We start from the raw sequence: 16,322 nt of genomic DNA on the forward strand, positions 1-16,322 counted from the left end.
GACACAGCAGGACCTGGTGGAACCAAGGAGCCTTTGTGATACTCCAGATCCACATGGAAGCCAGGGTGCACTGAGACACAGCGGGGCCTTGTTGGAACCAAAGACACCTCTGCAAAAAGCAGGCTAGCTCATAGAAGCAAGGAGTCCATTGTTACAACATCAAACCTATGGAACCAAGGGACCATTGTGACACTGCGGGGCCTCATGGAACCAATTGTCCATGATGACAGTGCGGATCAAAAGAGACCATGGTGACACTGCGGAACCCGATGGAACCAAGGAGCCATTGTGACACAGTGGGGCCTCATGGAATCAAGGAGACCATTGTGACCCAGGTGTTGCATGTGAAGGCAAGGAGCCATTGTGACACTTTGGGCTTCTTCCCTTGAGCTCTGCAGCTGGCTGTCCCAGCCCAGCGCACCATGTGCCACCTGCTCTCCTCAGGGCTCTGCCTGCACACAGCCGCAGGAGAAGTTTTCCTGTTTGGAAGGAAAGAATGGAAAAGCCGGAGCAGGTTTCCTAAACAACAAACCCCACTCAGGAGCCACATGCTCAGTACAGGCTGCCGGGAACGATGTCCCCTTTCTACAAGGGTCAGTGTGAGCAGGAATGAATGATCTCTGGGAGCAGAATTCTCGGAGTCTTTCCACTGAATTCTCTGTCCCTGTGTCTTGGGGTGACTTTATCGTGTGTATCCCCTATTGCTGCTCTATGCCCAGAAGTGAACTTTGTGCATTTCTGTGCCTTTCAACTGAGCCTGAGAGGGGGGAGAGGGAAAAAAAACCGGACAAACTTCTCAGAGCGTTTGTTCAAGGACACACATACACACTCCTCTGCATCCTGCTTGCAGCAAGAGCAGAGGAAGCAACCTTGTTTCTTTTTAGCCAGTTTTCAGCTCCTTTTCTCTGGGGGGAGATGGAGAGTTGAACTTTGTTTTCCTGGGACTTTTTGGGTTTTTTTTTCCCTTCTTCTCTTCTTGACTGTTTCAACATCAGACCACATTGGGAGAATTTTCTACCCAGGTGGGGGCCCTGAATGTGGGCCCATGAGCCAGCTGCAAGGAGGAGGAGAGAGACTACACCTACGGAAGTGTTGGGGTTCCTCCCCCCTGCCATGAGGTCATGGGAGAGGGGACCCTGGGGTAGAGGCATGGCCTGGGCACGGGGTCTCCCTGCTCCCTGCTCACATGTGCCCTAATCCTGTTCAGCACTGCTTATTTTGTGTTGCCCTGTGCCAGGAGGGCCCTGGTTGTGCCGTGATTGCTCAGTTCTTTGGCAGTGCCCCGCCCATGTGACTGGAGAAGAAAGAGCTCTGAAACTTCTCTCAAGAATCGCTCCCTATTTCTTTGCACGGGCCTCGCTGTCTATGGATGTTTCAGGAGACCCCACCGAAACACAGAAGGACTCTCAAATTATCCCAGGTTTCTCTCCACAGCGAGAGGTTTTAATATTTAGCATTGTTATCCTTTTCCTGTGTGTTTGTTAAAAAAATAGGTTTTATCTCTTTCACTTTCTTCCCAGGAAAATTCTTTTTTCCCAAACCTGGTGGGGGAGGGCTGGGTGTAACCTGCCTCTATCAGAGGATATTTTCCTCCACATTTGTCCAAACCGGCACAGCCTGTCCTTTCCTGGGTGTCTGTTGCAGATGGAAGCTGCTGGTGCCATTGTCAGCTTGAAGCCCTCTTTTGATGCAAGCAGATGTTGCCAGGTGTGTTCAGCAGCTGTTGCTCAATGCTTATGCCAAGCTATTGTGTTCCTCATGGAACCAAGGAGCCATTGTGACACTGCAGGGGCTGGTGGCATCAAGGAGACAATTGTGACAGTACAGAACCTCCTAGAAACAAGGCTCCGTTGTGCCACCGTGGGGAATCATGGAATCAAGGAGCCCATTGTGACAGGGCCAGGCCGCATGGAACCAATGGTCCATTGTTACACGGCGGATTCAAGAAGAGCACGGTGACACCACGCAACATCACGGAACCATGCGTCCATTGTGACACAGCGGGGCCTCATGGAAACAAGGGGACCATTGTGGCAAAGCAGGGCCTAATGGAAGCATGGAGAGCATTGTGACATTGTGGGGAATCATGGAAGCATGGAGAGCATTGTGACACTAAGGAAACTCCTGGAACCAAGATGACCACTGGCACATAATGGAACCTCATGGAAGCAAGCCTCCATGATGACTTTGGAGGGCCTCGGGGACCACAGGACCGATTGTGACACAGCAGGACCTGGTGGAACCAAGGAGCCTTTGTGATACTCCAGATCCACATGGAAGCCAGGGTGCACTGAGACACAGCGGGGCCTTGTTGGAACCAAAGACACCTCTGCAAAAAGCAGGCTAGCTCATAGAAGCAAGGAGTCCATTGTTACAACATCAAACCTATGGAAGCAAGGGACCATTGTGACACTGCGGGGCCTCATGGAACCAATTGTCCATGATGACAATGCGGATCAAAAGAGACCATGGTGACACTGCGGAACCCGATGGAACCAAGGAGCCATTGTGACACAGTGGGGCCTCATGGAATCAAGGAGACCATTGTGACCCAGGTGTTGCATGTGAAGGCAAGGAGCCATTGTGACACTTTGGGCTTCTTCCCTTGAGCTCTGCAGCTGGCTGTCCCAGCCCAGCGCACCATGTGCCACCTGCTCTCCTCAGGGCTCTGCCTGCACACAGCCGCAGGAGAAGTTTTCCTGTTTGGAAGGAAAGAATGGAAAAGCCGGAGCAGGTTTCCTAAACAACAAACCCCACTCAGGAGCCACATGCTCAGTACAGGCTGCCGGGAACGATGTCCCCTTTCTACAAGGGTCAGTGTGAGCAGGAATGAATGATCTCTGGGAGCAGAATTCTCGGAGTCTTTCCACTGAATTCTCTGTCCCTGTGTCTTGGGGTGACTTTATCATGTGTATCCCCTATTGCTGCTCTATGCCCAGAAGTGAACTTTGTGCATTTCTGTGCCTTTCAACTGAGCCTGAGAGGGGGGAGAGGAAAAAAAACCGGACAACCTTCTCAGAGCGTTTGTTCAAGGACACACATACACACTCCTCTGCATCCTGCTTGCAGCAAGAGCAGAGGAAGCAACTTGGTTTCTTTTTAGCCAGTTTTCAGCTCCTTTTCTCTGGGGGGAGATGGAGAGTTGAACTTTGTTTTCCTGGGACTTTGGGGGTTTTTTTCCCTTCTTCTCTTCTTGACTCTTTCAACATCAGACCACATTGGGAGAATTTTCTCCCGAGGTGGGGGCCCTGAATGTGGGCCCATGAGCCAGCTGCAAGGAGGAGGAGAGAGACTACACCTACGGAAGTGTTGGGGTTCCTCCCCCCTGCCATGAGGTCATGGGAGAGTGGACCCTGGGGTAGAGGCATGGCCTGGGCACGGGGTCTCCCTGCTCCCTGCTCACATGTGCCCTAATCCTGTTCAGCACTGCTTATTTTGTGTTGCCCTGTGCCAGGAGGGCCCTGGTTGTGCCGTGATTGCTCAGTTCTTTGGCAGTGCCCCGCCCATGTGGCTGGAGAAGAAAGAGCTCTGAAACTTCTCTCAAGAATGGCTCCCTATTTATTTGCACGGGCCTCGCTGTCTATGGATTTTTCAGGAGACCCCACCGAAACACGGAAGGACTCTCAAATTATCCCAGCTTTCTCTGCACAGCGAGAGCTTTTAATATTTAGCATTGTTCTCCTTTTCCTGGGTGTTTGTTAAAAAAATGGTTTTTATCTCTTTCACTTTCTTCCCAGGAAAATTCTTTTTTCCCAAACCTGGTGGGGGAGGGCTGGGTGTAACCTGCCTTCTATCAGAGGATATTTTCCTCCACATTTGTCCAAACCGGCACAGCCTGTCCTTTCCTGGGTCTCTGTTGCAGATGGAAGCTGCTGGTGCCATTGTCAGCTTGAAGCCCTCTTTTGATGCAAGCAGATGTTGCCAGGTGTGTTCAGCAGCTGTTGCTCAATGCTTATGCCAAGCTATTGTGTTCCTCATGGAACCAAGGAGCCATTGTGACACTGCAGGGGCTGATGGCATCAAGGAGGCAATTGTGACAGTACAGAACCTCCTAGAAACAAGGCTCCATTGTGACACCGTGGGGAATCATGGAATCAAGGAGCCCATTGTGACACGGCTGCATGGAACCAATGGTCCATGGTTACACTGCGGATTCAAGAAGAGCACGGTGACACCACGCAACATCATGGAACCATAGGTCCATTGTGACACAGCGGGGCCTCATGGAAACAAGGGGACCATTGTGGCAAAGCAGGGCCTAATGGAAGCATGGAGAGCATTGTGACATTGTGGGGAATCATGGAAGCATGGAGAGCATTGTGACACTAAGGAAACTCCTGGAACCAAGATGACCACTGGCACATAATGGAACCTCATGGAAGCAAGCCTCCATGATGACTTTGGAGGGCCTCGGGGACCACAGGACCGATTGTGACACAGCAGGACCTGGTGGAACCAAGGAGCCTTTGTGATGCTCCAGATCCACATGGAAGCCAGGGTGCACTGAGACACAGCGGGGCCTTGTTGGAACCAAAGACACCTCTGCAAAAAGCAGGCTAGCTCATAGAAGCAAGGAGTCCATTGTTACAACATCAAACCTATGGAAGCAAGGGACCATTGTGACACTGCGGGGCCTCATGGAACCAATTGTCCATGATGACAATGCGGATCAAAGGAGACCATGGTGACACTGCGGAACCCGATGGAACCAAGGAGCCATTGTGACACAGTGGGGCCTCATGGAATCAAGGAGACCATTGTGACCCAGGTGTTGCATGTGAAGGCAAGGAGCCATTGTGACACTTTGGGCTTCTTCCCTTGAGCTCTGCAGCTGGCTGTCCCAGCCCAGCGCACCATGTGCCACCTGCTCTCCTCAGGGCTCTGCCTGCACACAGCCGCAGGAGAAGTTTTCCTGTTTGGAAGGAAAGAATGGAAAAGCCGGAGCAGGTTTCCTAAACAACAAACCCCACTCAGGAGCCACATGCTCAGTACAGGCTGCCGGGAACGATGTCCCCTTTCTACAAGGGTCAGTGTGAGCAGGAATGAATGATCTCTGGGAGCAGAATTCTCGGAGTCTTTCCACTGAATTCTCTGTCCCTGTGTCTTGGGGTGACTTTATCATGTGTATCCCCTATTGCTGCTCTATGCCCAGAAGTGAACTTTGTGCATTTCTGTGCCTTTCAACTGAGCCTGAGAGGGGGGAGAGGAAAAAAACCGGACAACCTTCTCAGAGCGTTTGTTCAAGGACACACATACACACTCCTCTGCATCCTGCTTGCAGCAAGAGCAGAGGAAGCAACTTGGTTTCTTTTTAGCCAGTTTTCAGCTCCTTTTCTCTGGGGGGAGATGGAGAGTTGAACTTTGTTTTCCTGGGACTTTGGGGGTTTTTTTCCCTTCTTCTCTTCTTGACTCTTTCAACATCAGACCACATTGGGAGAATTTTCTCCCGAGGTGGAGGCCCTGAATGTGGGCCCATGAGCCAGCTGCAAGGAGGAGGAGAGAGACTGCACCTACGGAAGTGTTGGGGTTCCTCCCCCCTGCCATGAGGTCATGGGAGAGGGGACCCTGGGGTAGAGGCATGGCCTGGGCACGGGGTCTCCCTGCTCCCTGCTCACATGTGCCCTAATCCTGTTCAGCACTGCTTATTTTGTGTTGCCCTGTGCCAGGAGGGCCCTGGTTGTGCCGTGATTGCTCAGTTCTTTGGCAGTGCCCCGCCCATGTGGCTGGAGAAGAAAGAGCTCTGAAACTTCTCTCAAGAATCGCTCCCTATTTCTTTGCACGGGCCTCGCTGTCTATGGATGTTTCAGGAGACCCCACCAAAACACGGAAGGACTCTCAAATTATCCCAGCTTTCTCTGCACAGCGAGAGCTTTTAATATTTAGCATTGTTCTCCTTTTCCTGGGTGTTTGTTAAAAAAATGGTTTTTATCTCTTTCACTTTCTTCCCAGGAAAATTCTTTTTTCCCGAAGCTGGTGGGGGAGGGCTGGGTGTAACCTGCCTTCTATCAGAGGATATTTTCCTCCACATTTGTCCAAACCGGCACAGCCTGTCCTTTCCTGGGTCTCTGTTGCAGATGGAAGCTGCTGGTGCCATTGTCAGCTTGAAGCCCTCTTTTGATGCAAGCAGATGTTGCCAGGTGTGTTCAGCAGCTGTTGCTCAATGCTTATGCAAAGCAATTCCTTTGGAATATTCCTCATGGAACCAAGGAGCCATTGTGACACTGCAGGGGCTGATGGCATCAAGGAGGCAATTGTGACAGTACAGAACCTCCTAGAAACAAGGCTCCATTGTGACACCGTGGGGAATCATGGAATCACGGAGCCCATTGTGACACGGCTGCATGGAACCAATGGTCCATTGTTACACGGCGGATTCAAGAAGAGCACGGTGACACCACGCAACATCACGGAACCATGCGTCCATTGTGACACAGCGGGGCCTCATGGAAACAAGGGGACCATTGTGGCAAAGCAGGGCCTAATGGAAGCCTGGAGAGCATTGGGACATTGTGAGGAATCATGGAAGCATGGAGAGCATTGTGACACTAAGGAAACTCCTGGAACCAAGATGACCACTGGCACATAATGGAACCTCATGGAAGCAAGCCTCCATGATGACTTTGGAGGGCCTCGGGGACCACAGGACCCATTGTGACACAGCAGGACCTGGTGGAACCAAGGAGCCTTTGTGATGCTCCAGATCCACATGGAAGCCAGGGTGCACTGAGACACAGCGGGGCCTTGTGGGAACCAAAGACACCTCTGCAAAAAGCAGGCTAGCTCATAGAAGCAAGGAGTCCATTGTTACAACATCAAACCTATGGAACCAAGGGACCATTGTGACACTGCGGGGCCTCATGGAACCAATTGTCCATGATGACAGTGCGGATCAAAAGAGACCATGGTGACACTGCGGAACCCGATGGAACCAAGGAGCCATTGTGACACAGTGGGGCCTCATGGAATCAAGGAGACCATTGTGACCCAGGTGTTGCATGTGAAGGCAAGGAGCCATTGTGACACTTTGGGCTTCTTCCCTTGAGCTCTGCAGCTGGCTGTCCCAGCCCAGCGCACCATGTGCCACCTGCTCTCCTCAGGGCTCTGCCTGCACACAGCCGCAGGAGAAGTTTTCCTGTTTGGAAGGAAAGGATGGAAAAGCCTGAGCAGGTTTCCTAAACAACAAACCCCACTCAGGAGCCACATGCTCAGTACAGGCTGCCTGGAACGATGTCCCCTTTCTACAAGGGTCAGGGTGAGCAGGAATGAATGATCTCTGGGAGCAGAATTCTCGGAGTCTTTCCACTGAATTCTCTGTCCCTGTGTCTTGGGGTGACTTTATCGTGTGTATCCCCTATTGCTGCTCTATGCCCAGAAGTGAACTTTGTGCATTTCTGTGCCTTTCAACTGAGCCTGAGAGGGGGGAGAGGGAAAAAAAACCGGACAAACTTCTCAGAGCGTTTGTTCAAGGACACACATACACACTCCTCTGCATCCTGCTTGCAGCAAGAGCAGAGGAAGCAACCTTGTTTCTTTTTAGCCAGTTTTCAGCTCCTTTTCTCTGGGGGGAGATGGAGAGTTGAACTTTGTTTTCCTGGGACTTTTTGGGGTTTTTTTTCCCTTCTTCTCTTCTTGACTCTTTCAACATCAGAGCACATTGGGAGAATTTTCTACCCAGGTGGGGGCCCTGAATGTGGGCCCATGAGCCAGCTGCAAGGAGGAGGAGAGAGTCTACACCTACGGAAGTGTTGGGGTTCCTCCCCCCTGCCATGAGGTCATGGGAGAGGGGACCCTGGGGTAGAGGCATGGCCTGGGCACGGGGTCTCCCTGCTCCCTGCTCACATGTGCCCTAATCCTGTTCAGCACTGCTTATTTTGTGTTGCCCTGTGCCAGGAGGGCCCTGGTTGTGCCGTGATTGCTCAGTTCTTTGGCAGTGCCCCGCCCATGTGGCTGGAGAAGAAAGAGCTCTGAAACTTCTCTCAAGAATCGCTCCCTATTTCTTTGCACGGGCCTCGCTGTCTATGGATGTTTCAGGAGACCCCACCGAAACACGGAAGGACTCTCAAATTATCCCAGCTTTCTCTGCACAGCGAGAGGTTTTAATATTTAGCATTGTTATCCTTTTCCTGTGTGTTTGTTAAAAAAAGAGGTTTTATCTCTTTCACTTTCTTCCCAGGAAAATTCTTTTTTCCCAAACCTGGTGGGGGAGGGCTGGGTGTAACCTGCCTCTATCAGAGGATATTTTCCTCCACATTTGTCCAAACCGGCACAGCCTGTCCTTTCCTGGGTGTCTGTTGCAGATGGAAGCTGCTGGTGCCATTCTCAGCTTGAAGCCCTCTTTTGATGCAAGCAGATGTTGCCAGGTGTGTTCAGCAGCTGTTGCTCAATGCTTATGCCAAGCTATTGTGTTCCTCATGGAACCAAGGAGCCATTGTGACACTGCAGGGGCTGGTGGCATCAAGGAGACAATTGTGACAGTACAGAACCTCCTAGAAACAAGGCTCCGTTGTGCCACCGTGGGGAATCATGGAATCAAGGAGCCCATTGTGACAGGGCCAGGCCGCATGGAACCAATGGTCCATGGTTACACGGCGGATTCAAGAAGAGCACGGTGACACCACGCAACATCACGGAACCATGCGTCCATTGTGACACAGCGGGGCCTCATGGAAACAAGGGGACCATTGTGGCAAAGCAGGGCCTAATGGAAGCATGGAGAGCATTGTGACATTGTGGGGAATCATGGAAGCATGGAGAGCATTGTGACACTAAGGAAACTCCTGGAACCAAGATGACCACTGGCACATAATGGAACCTCATGGAAGCAAGCCTCCATGATGACTTTGGAGGGCCTCGGGGACCACAGGACCGATTGTGACACAGCAGGACCTGGTGGAACCAAGGAGCCTTTGTGATGCTCCAGATCCACATGGAAGCCAGGGTGCACTGAGACACAGCGGGGCCTTGTTGGAACCAAAGACACCTCTGCAAAAAGCAGGCTAGCTCATAGAAGCAAGGAGTCCATTGTTACAACATCAAACCTATGGAAGCAAGGGACCATTGTGACACTGCGGGGCCTCATGGAACCAATTGTCCATGATGACAATGCGGATCAAAAGAGACCATGGTGACACTGCGGAACCCGATGGAACCAAGGAGCCATTGTGACACAGTGGGGCCTCATGGAATCAAGGAGACCATTGTGACCCAGGTGTTGCATGTGAAGGCAAGGAGCCATTGTGACACTTTGGGCTTCTTCCCTTGAGCTCTGCAGCTGGCTGTCCCAGCCCAGCGCACCATGTGCCACCTGCTCTCCTCAGGGCTCTGCCTGCACACAGCCCCAGGAGAAGTTTTCCTGTTTGGAAGGAAAGAATGGAAAAGCCGGAGCAGGTTTCCTAAACAACAAACCCCACTCAGGAGCCACATGCTCAGTACAGGCTGCCGGGAACGATGTCCCCTTTCTACAAGGGTCAGTGTGAGCAGGAATGAATGATCTCTGGGAGCAGAATTCTCGGAGTCTTTCCACTGAATTCTCTGTCCCTGTGTCTTGGGGTGACTTTATCATGTGTATCCCCTATTGCTGCTCTATGCCCAGAAGTGAACTTTGTGCATTTCTGTGCCTTTCAACTGAGCCTGAGAGGGGGGAGAGGAAAAAAAACCGGACAACCTTCTCAGAGCGTTTGTTCAAGGACACACATACACACTCCTCTGCATCCTGCTTGCAGCAAGAGCAGAGGAAGCAACTTGGTTTCTTTTTAGCCAGTTTTCAGCTCCTTTTCTCTGGGGGGAGATGGAGAGTTGAACTTTGTTTTCCTGGGACTTTGGGGGTTTTTTTCCCTTCTTCTCTTCTTGACTCTTTCAACATCAGACCACATTGGGAGAATTTTCTCCCGAGGTGGGGGCCCTGAATGTGGGCCCATGAGCCAGCTGCAAGGAGGAGGAGAGAGACTACACCTACGGAAGTGTTGGGGTTCCTCCCCCCTGCCATGAGGTCATGGGAGAGTGGACCCTGGGGTAGAGGCATGGCCTGGGCACGGGGTCTCCCTGCTCCCTGCTCACATGTGCCCTAATCCTGTTCAGCACTGCTTATTTTGTGTTGCCCTGTGCCAGGAGGGCCCTGGTTGTGCCGTGATTGCTCAGTTCTTTGGCAGTGCCCCGCCCATGTGGCTGGAGAAGAAAGAGCTCTGAAACTTCTCTCAAGAATGGCTCCCTATTTATTTGCACGGGCCTCGCTGTCTATGGATTTTTCAGGAGACCCCACCGAAACACGGAAGGACTCTCAAATTATCCCAGCTTTCTCTGCACAGCGAGAGCTTTTAATATTTAGCATTGTTCTCCTTTTCCTGGGTGTTTGTTAAAAAAATGGTTTTTATCTCTTTCACTTTCTTCCCAGGAAAATTCTTTTTTCCCGAAGCTGGTGGGGGAGGGCTGGGTGTAACCTGCCTTCTATCAGAGGATATTTTCCTCCACATTTGTCCAAACCGGCACAGCCTGTCCTTTCCTGGGTCTCTGTTGCAGATGGAAGCTGCTGGTGCCATTGTCAGCTTGAAGCCCTCTTTTGATGCAAGCAGATGTTGCCAGGTGTGTTCAGCAGCTGTTGCTCAATGCTTATGCCAAGCTATTGTGTTCCTCATGGAACCAAGGAGCCATTGTGACACTGCAGGGGCTGATGGCATCAAGGAGGCAATTGTGACAGTACAGAACCTCCTAGAAACAAGGCTCCATTGTGACACCGTGGGGAATCATGGAATCAAGGAGCCCATTGTGACACGGCTGCATGGAACCAATGGTCCATGGTTACACTGCGGATTCAAGAAGAGCACGGTGACACCACGCAACATCATGGAACCATAGGTCCATTGTGACACAGCGGGGCCTCATGGAAACAAGGGGACCATTGTGGCAAAGCAGGGCCTAATGGAAGCATGGAGAGCATTGTGACATTGTGGGGAATCATGGAAGCATGGAGAGCATTGTGACACTAAGGAAACTCCTGGAACCAAGATGACCACTGGCACATAATGGAACCTCATGGAAGCAAGCCTCCATGATGACTTTGGAGGGCCTCGGGGACCACAGGACCCATTGTGACACAGCAGGACCTGGTGGAACCAAGGAGCCTTTGTGATGCTCCAGATCCACATGGAAGCCAGGGTGCACTGAGACACAGCGGGGCCTTGTTGGAACCAAAGACACCTCTGCAAAAAGCAGGCTAGCTCATAGAAGCAAGGAGTCCATTGTTACAACATCAAACCTATGGAAGCAAGGGACCATTGTGACACTGCGGGGCCTCATGGAACCAATTGTCCATGATGACAATGCGGATCAAAGGAGACCATGGAGACACTGCGGAACCCGATGGAACCAAGGAGCCATTGTGACACAGTGGGGCCTCATGGAATCAAGGAGACCATTGTGACCCAGGTGTTGCATGTGAAGGCAAGGAGCCATTGTGACACTTTGGGCTTCTTCCCTTGAGCTCTGCAGCTGGCTGTCCCAGCCCAGCGCACCATGTGCCACCTGCTCTCCTCAGGGCTCTGCCTGCACACAGCCGCAGGAGAAGTTTTCCTGTTTGGAAGGAAAGAATGGAAAAGCCGGAGCAGGTTTCCTAAACAACAAACCCCACTCAGGAGCCACATGCTCAGTACAGGCTGCCGGGAACGATGTCCCCTTTCTACAAGGGTCAGTGTGAGCAGGAATGAATGATCTCTGGGAGCAGAATTCTCGGAGTCTTTCCACTGAATTCTCTGTCCCTGTGTCTTGGGGTGACTTTATCATGTGTATCCCCTATTGCTGCTCTATGCCCAGAAGTGAACTTTGTGCATTTCTGTGCCTTTCAACTGAGCCTGAGAGGGGGGAGAGGAAAAAAACCGGACAACCTTCTCAGAGCGTTTGTTCAAGGACACACATACACACTCCTCTGCATCCTGCTTGCAGCAAGAGCAGAGGAAGCAACTTGGTTTCTTTTTAGCCAGTTTTCAGCTCCTTTTCTCTGGGGGGAGATGGAGAGTTGAACTTTGTTTTCCTGGGACTTTGGGGGTTTTTTTCCCTTCTTCTCTTCTTGACTGTTTCAACATCAGACCACATTGGGAGAATTTTCTCCCGAAGTGGAGGCCCTGAATGTGGGCCCATGAGCCAGCTGCAAGGAGGAGGAGAGAGACTGCACCTACGGAAGTGTTGGGGTTCCTCCCCCCTGCCATGAGGTCATGGGAGAGGGGACCCTGGGGTAGAGGCATGGCCTGGGCACGGGGTCTCCCTGCTCCCTGCTCACATGTGCCCTAATCCTGTTCAGCACTGCTTATTTTGTGTTGCCCTGTGCCAGGAGGGCCCTGGTTGTGCCGTGATTGCTCAGTTCTTTGGCAGTGCCCCGCCCATGTGGCTGGAGAAGAAAGAGCTCTGAAACTTCTCTCAAGAATCGCTCCCTATTTCTTTGCACGGGCCTCGCTGTCTATGGATGTTTCAGGAGACCCCACCAAAACACGGAAGGACTCTCAAATTATCCCAGCTTTCTCTGCACAGCGAGAGCTTTTAATATTTAGCATTGTTCTCCTTTTCCTGGGTGTTTGTTAAAAAAATGGTTTTTATCTCTTTCACTTTCTTCCCAGGAAAATTCTTTTTTCCCGAAGCTGGTGGGGGAGGGCTGGGTGTAACCTGCCTTCTATCAGAGGATATTTTCCTCCACATTTGTCCAAACCGGCACAGCCTGTCCTTTCCTGGGTCTCTGTTGCAGATGGAAGCTGCTGGTGCCATTGTCAGCTTGAAGCCCTCTTTTGATGCAAGCAGATGTTGCCAGGTGTGTTCAGCAGCTGTTGCTCAATGCTTATGCAAAGCAATTCCTTTGGAATATTCCTCATGGAACCAAGGAGCCATTGTGACACTGCAGGGGCTGATGGCATCAAGGAGGCAATTGTGACAGTACAGAACCTCCTAGAAACAAGGCTCCATTGTGACACCGTGGGGAATCATGGAATCACGGAGCCCATTGTGACACGGCTGCATGGAACCAATGGTCCATTGTTACACGGCGGATTCAAGAAGAGCACGGTGACACCACGCAACATCACGGAACCATGCGTCCATTGTGACACAGCGGGGCCTCATGGAAACAAGGGGACCATTGTGGCAAAGCAGGGCCTAATGGAAGCCTGGAGAGCATTGGGACATTGTGAGGAATCATGGAAGCATGGAGAGCATTGTGACACTAAGGAAACTCCTGGAACCAAGATGACCACTGGCACATAATGGAACCTCATGGAAGCAAGCCTCCATGATGACTTTGGAGGGCCTCGGGGACCACAGGACCCATTGTGACACAGCAGGACCTGGTGGAACCAAGGAGCCTTTGTGATGCTCCAGATCCACATGGAAGCCAGGGTGCACTGAGACACAGCGGGGCCTTGTGGGAACCAAAGACACCTCTGCAAAAAGCAGGCTAGCTCATAGAAGCAAGGAGTCCATTGTTACAACATCAAACCTATGGAACCAAGGGACCATTGTGACACTGCGGGGCCTCATGGAACCAATTGTCCATGATGACAGTGCGGATCAAAAGAGACCATGGTGACACTGCGGAACCCGATGGAACCAAGGAGCCATTGTGACACAGTGGGGCCTCATGGAATCAAGGAGACCATTGTGACCCAGGTGTTGCATGTGAAGGCAAGGAGCCATTGTGCCACTTTGGGCTTCTTCCCTTGAGCTCTGCAGCTGGCTGTCCCAGCCCAGCGCACCATGTGCCACCTGCTCTCCTCAGGGCTCTGCCTGCACACAGCCGCAGGAGAAGTTTTCCTGTTTGGAAGGAAAGGATGGAAAAGCCTGAGCAGGTTTCCTAAACAACAAACCCCACTCAGGAGCCACATGCTCAGTACAGGCTGCCTGGAACGATGTCCCCTTTCTACAAGGGTCAGGGTGAGCAGGAATGAATGATCTCTGGGAGCAGAATTCTCGGAGTCTTTCCACTGAATTCTCTGTCCCTGTGTCTTGGGGTGACTTTATCGTGTGTATCCCCTATTGCTGCTCTATGCCCAGAAGTGAACTTTGTGCATTTCTGTGCCTTTCAACTGAGCCTGAGAGGGGGGAGAGGGAAAAAAAACCGGACAAACTTCTCAGAGCGTTTGTTCAAGGACACACATACACACTCCTCTGCATCCTGCTTGCAGCAAGAGCAGAGGAAGCAACCTTGTTTCTTTTTAGCCAGTTTTCAGCTCCTTTTCTCTGGGGGGAGATGGAGAGTTGAACTTTGTTTTCCTGGGACTTTTTGGGGTTTTTTTTCCCTTCTTCTCTTCTTGACTCTTTCAACATCAGAGCACATTGGGAGAATTTTCTACCCAGGTGGGGGCCCTGAATGTGGGCCCATGAGCCAGCTGCAAGGAGGAGGAGAGAGTCTACACCTACGGAAGTGTTGGGGTTCCTCCCCCCTGCCATGAGGTCATGGGAGAGGGGACCCTGGGGTAGAGGCATGGCCTGGGCACGGGGTCTCCCTGCTCCCTGCTCACATGTGCCCTAATCCTGTTCAGCACTGCTTATTTTGTGTTGCCCTGTGCCAGGAGGGCCCTGGTTGTGCCGTGATTGCTCAGTTCTTTGGCAGTGCCCCGCCCATGTGGCTGGAGAAGAAAGAGCTCTGAAACTTCTCTCAAGAATCGCTCCCTATTTCTTTGCACGGGCCTCGCTGTCTATGGATGTTTCAGGAGACCCCACCGAAACACAGAAGGACTCTCAAATTATCCCAGGTTTCTCTCCACAGCGAGAGGTTTTAATATTTAGCATTGTTCTCCTTTTCCTGTGTGTTTGTTAAAAAAAGAGGTTTTATCTCTTTCACTTTCTTCCCAGGAAAATTCTTTTTTCCCGAAGCTGGTGGGGGAGGGCTGGGTGTAACCTGCCTCTATCAGAGGATATTTTCCTCCACATTTGTCCAAACCGGCACAGCCTGTCCTTTCCTGGGTCTCTGTTGCAGATGGAAGCTGCTGGTGCCATTCTCAGCTTGAAGCCCTCTTTTGATGCAAGCAGATGTTGCCAGGTGTGTTCAGCAGCTGTTGCTCAATGCTTATGCCAAGCTATTGTGTTCCTCATGGAACCAAGGAGCCATTGTGACACTGCAGGGGCTGGTGGCATCAAGGAGACAATTGTGACAGTACAGAACCTCCTAGAAACAAGGCTCCGTTGTGCCACCGTGGGGAATCATGGAATCAAGGAGCCCATTGTGACAGGGCCAGGCCGCATGGAACCAATGGTCCATGGTTACACGGCGGATTCAAGAAGAGCACGGTGACACCACGCAACATCACGGAACCATGCGTCCATTGTGACACAGCGGGGCCTCATGGAAACAAGGGGACCATTGTGGCAAAGCAGGGCCTAATGGAAGCATGGAGAGCATTGTGACATTGTGGGGAATCATGGAAGCATGGAGAGCATTGTGACACTAAGGAAACTCCTGGAACCAAGATGACCACTGGCACATAATGGAACCTCATGGAAGCAAGCCTCCATGATGACTTTGGAGGGCCTCGGGGACCACAGGACCGATTGTGACACAGCAGGACCTGGTGGAACCAAGGAGCCTTTGTGATGCTCCAGATCCACATGGAAGCCAGGGTGCACTGAGACACAGCGGGGCCTTGTTGGAACCAAAGACACCTCTGCAAAAAGCAGGCTAGCTCATAGAAGCAAGGAGTCCATTGTTACAACATCAAACCTATGGAAGCAAGGGACCATTGTGACACTGCGGGGCCTCATGGAACCAATTGTCCATGATGACAATGCGGATCAAAAGAGACCATGGTGACACTGCGGAACCCGATGGAACCAAGGAGCCATTGTGACACAGTGGGGCCTCATGGAATCAAGGAGACCATTGTGACCCAGGTGTTGCATGTGAAGGCAAGGAGCCATTGTGACACTTTGGGCTTCTTCCCTTGAGCTCTGCAGCTGGCTGTCCCAGCCCAGCGCACCATGTGCCACCTGCTCTCCTCAGGGCTCTGCCTGCACACAGCCCCAGGAGAAGTTTTCCTGTTTGGAAGGAAAGAATGGAAAAGCCGGAGCAGGTTTCCTAAACAACAAACCCCACTCAGGAGCCACATGCTCAGTACAGGCTGCCGGGAACGATGTCCCCTTTCTACAAGGGTCAGTGTGAGCAGGAATGAATGATCTCTGGGAGCAGAATTCTCGGAGTCTTTCCACTGAATTCTCTGTCCCTGTGTCTTGGGGTGACTTTATCATGTGTATCCCCTATTGCTGCTCTATGCCCAGAAGTGAACTTTGTGCATTTCTGTGCCTTTCAACTGAGCCTGAGAGGGGGGAGAGGAAAAAAAACCGGACAACCTTCT

This window comes from Aphelocoma coerulescens, unplaced genomic scaffold (assembly GCF_041296385.1).
Source record: "Aphelocoma coerulescens isolate FSJ_1873_10779 unplaced genomic scaffold, UR_Acoe_1.0 HiC_scaffold_86, whole genome shotgun sequence".
NCBI classification, from domain to species: Eukaryota; Metazoa; Chordata; class Aves; order Passeriformes; family Corvidae; genus Aphelocoma; species Aphelocoma coerulescens.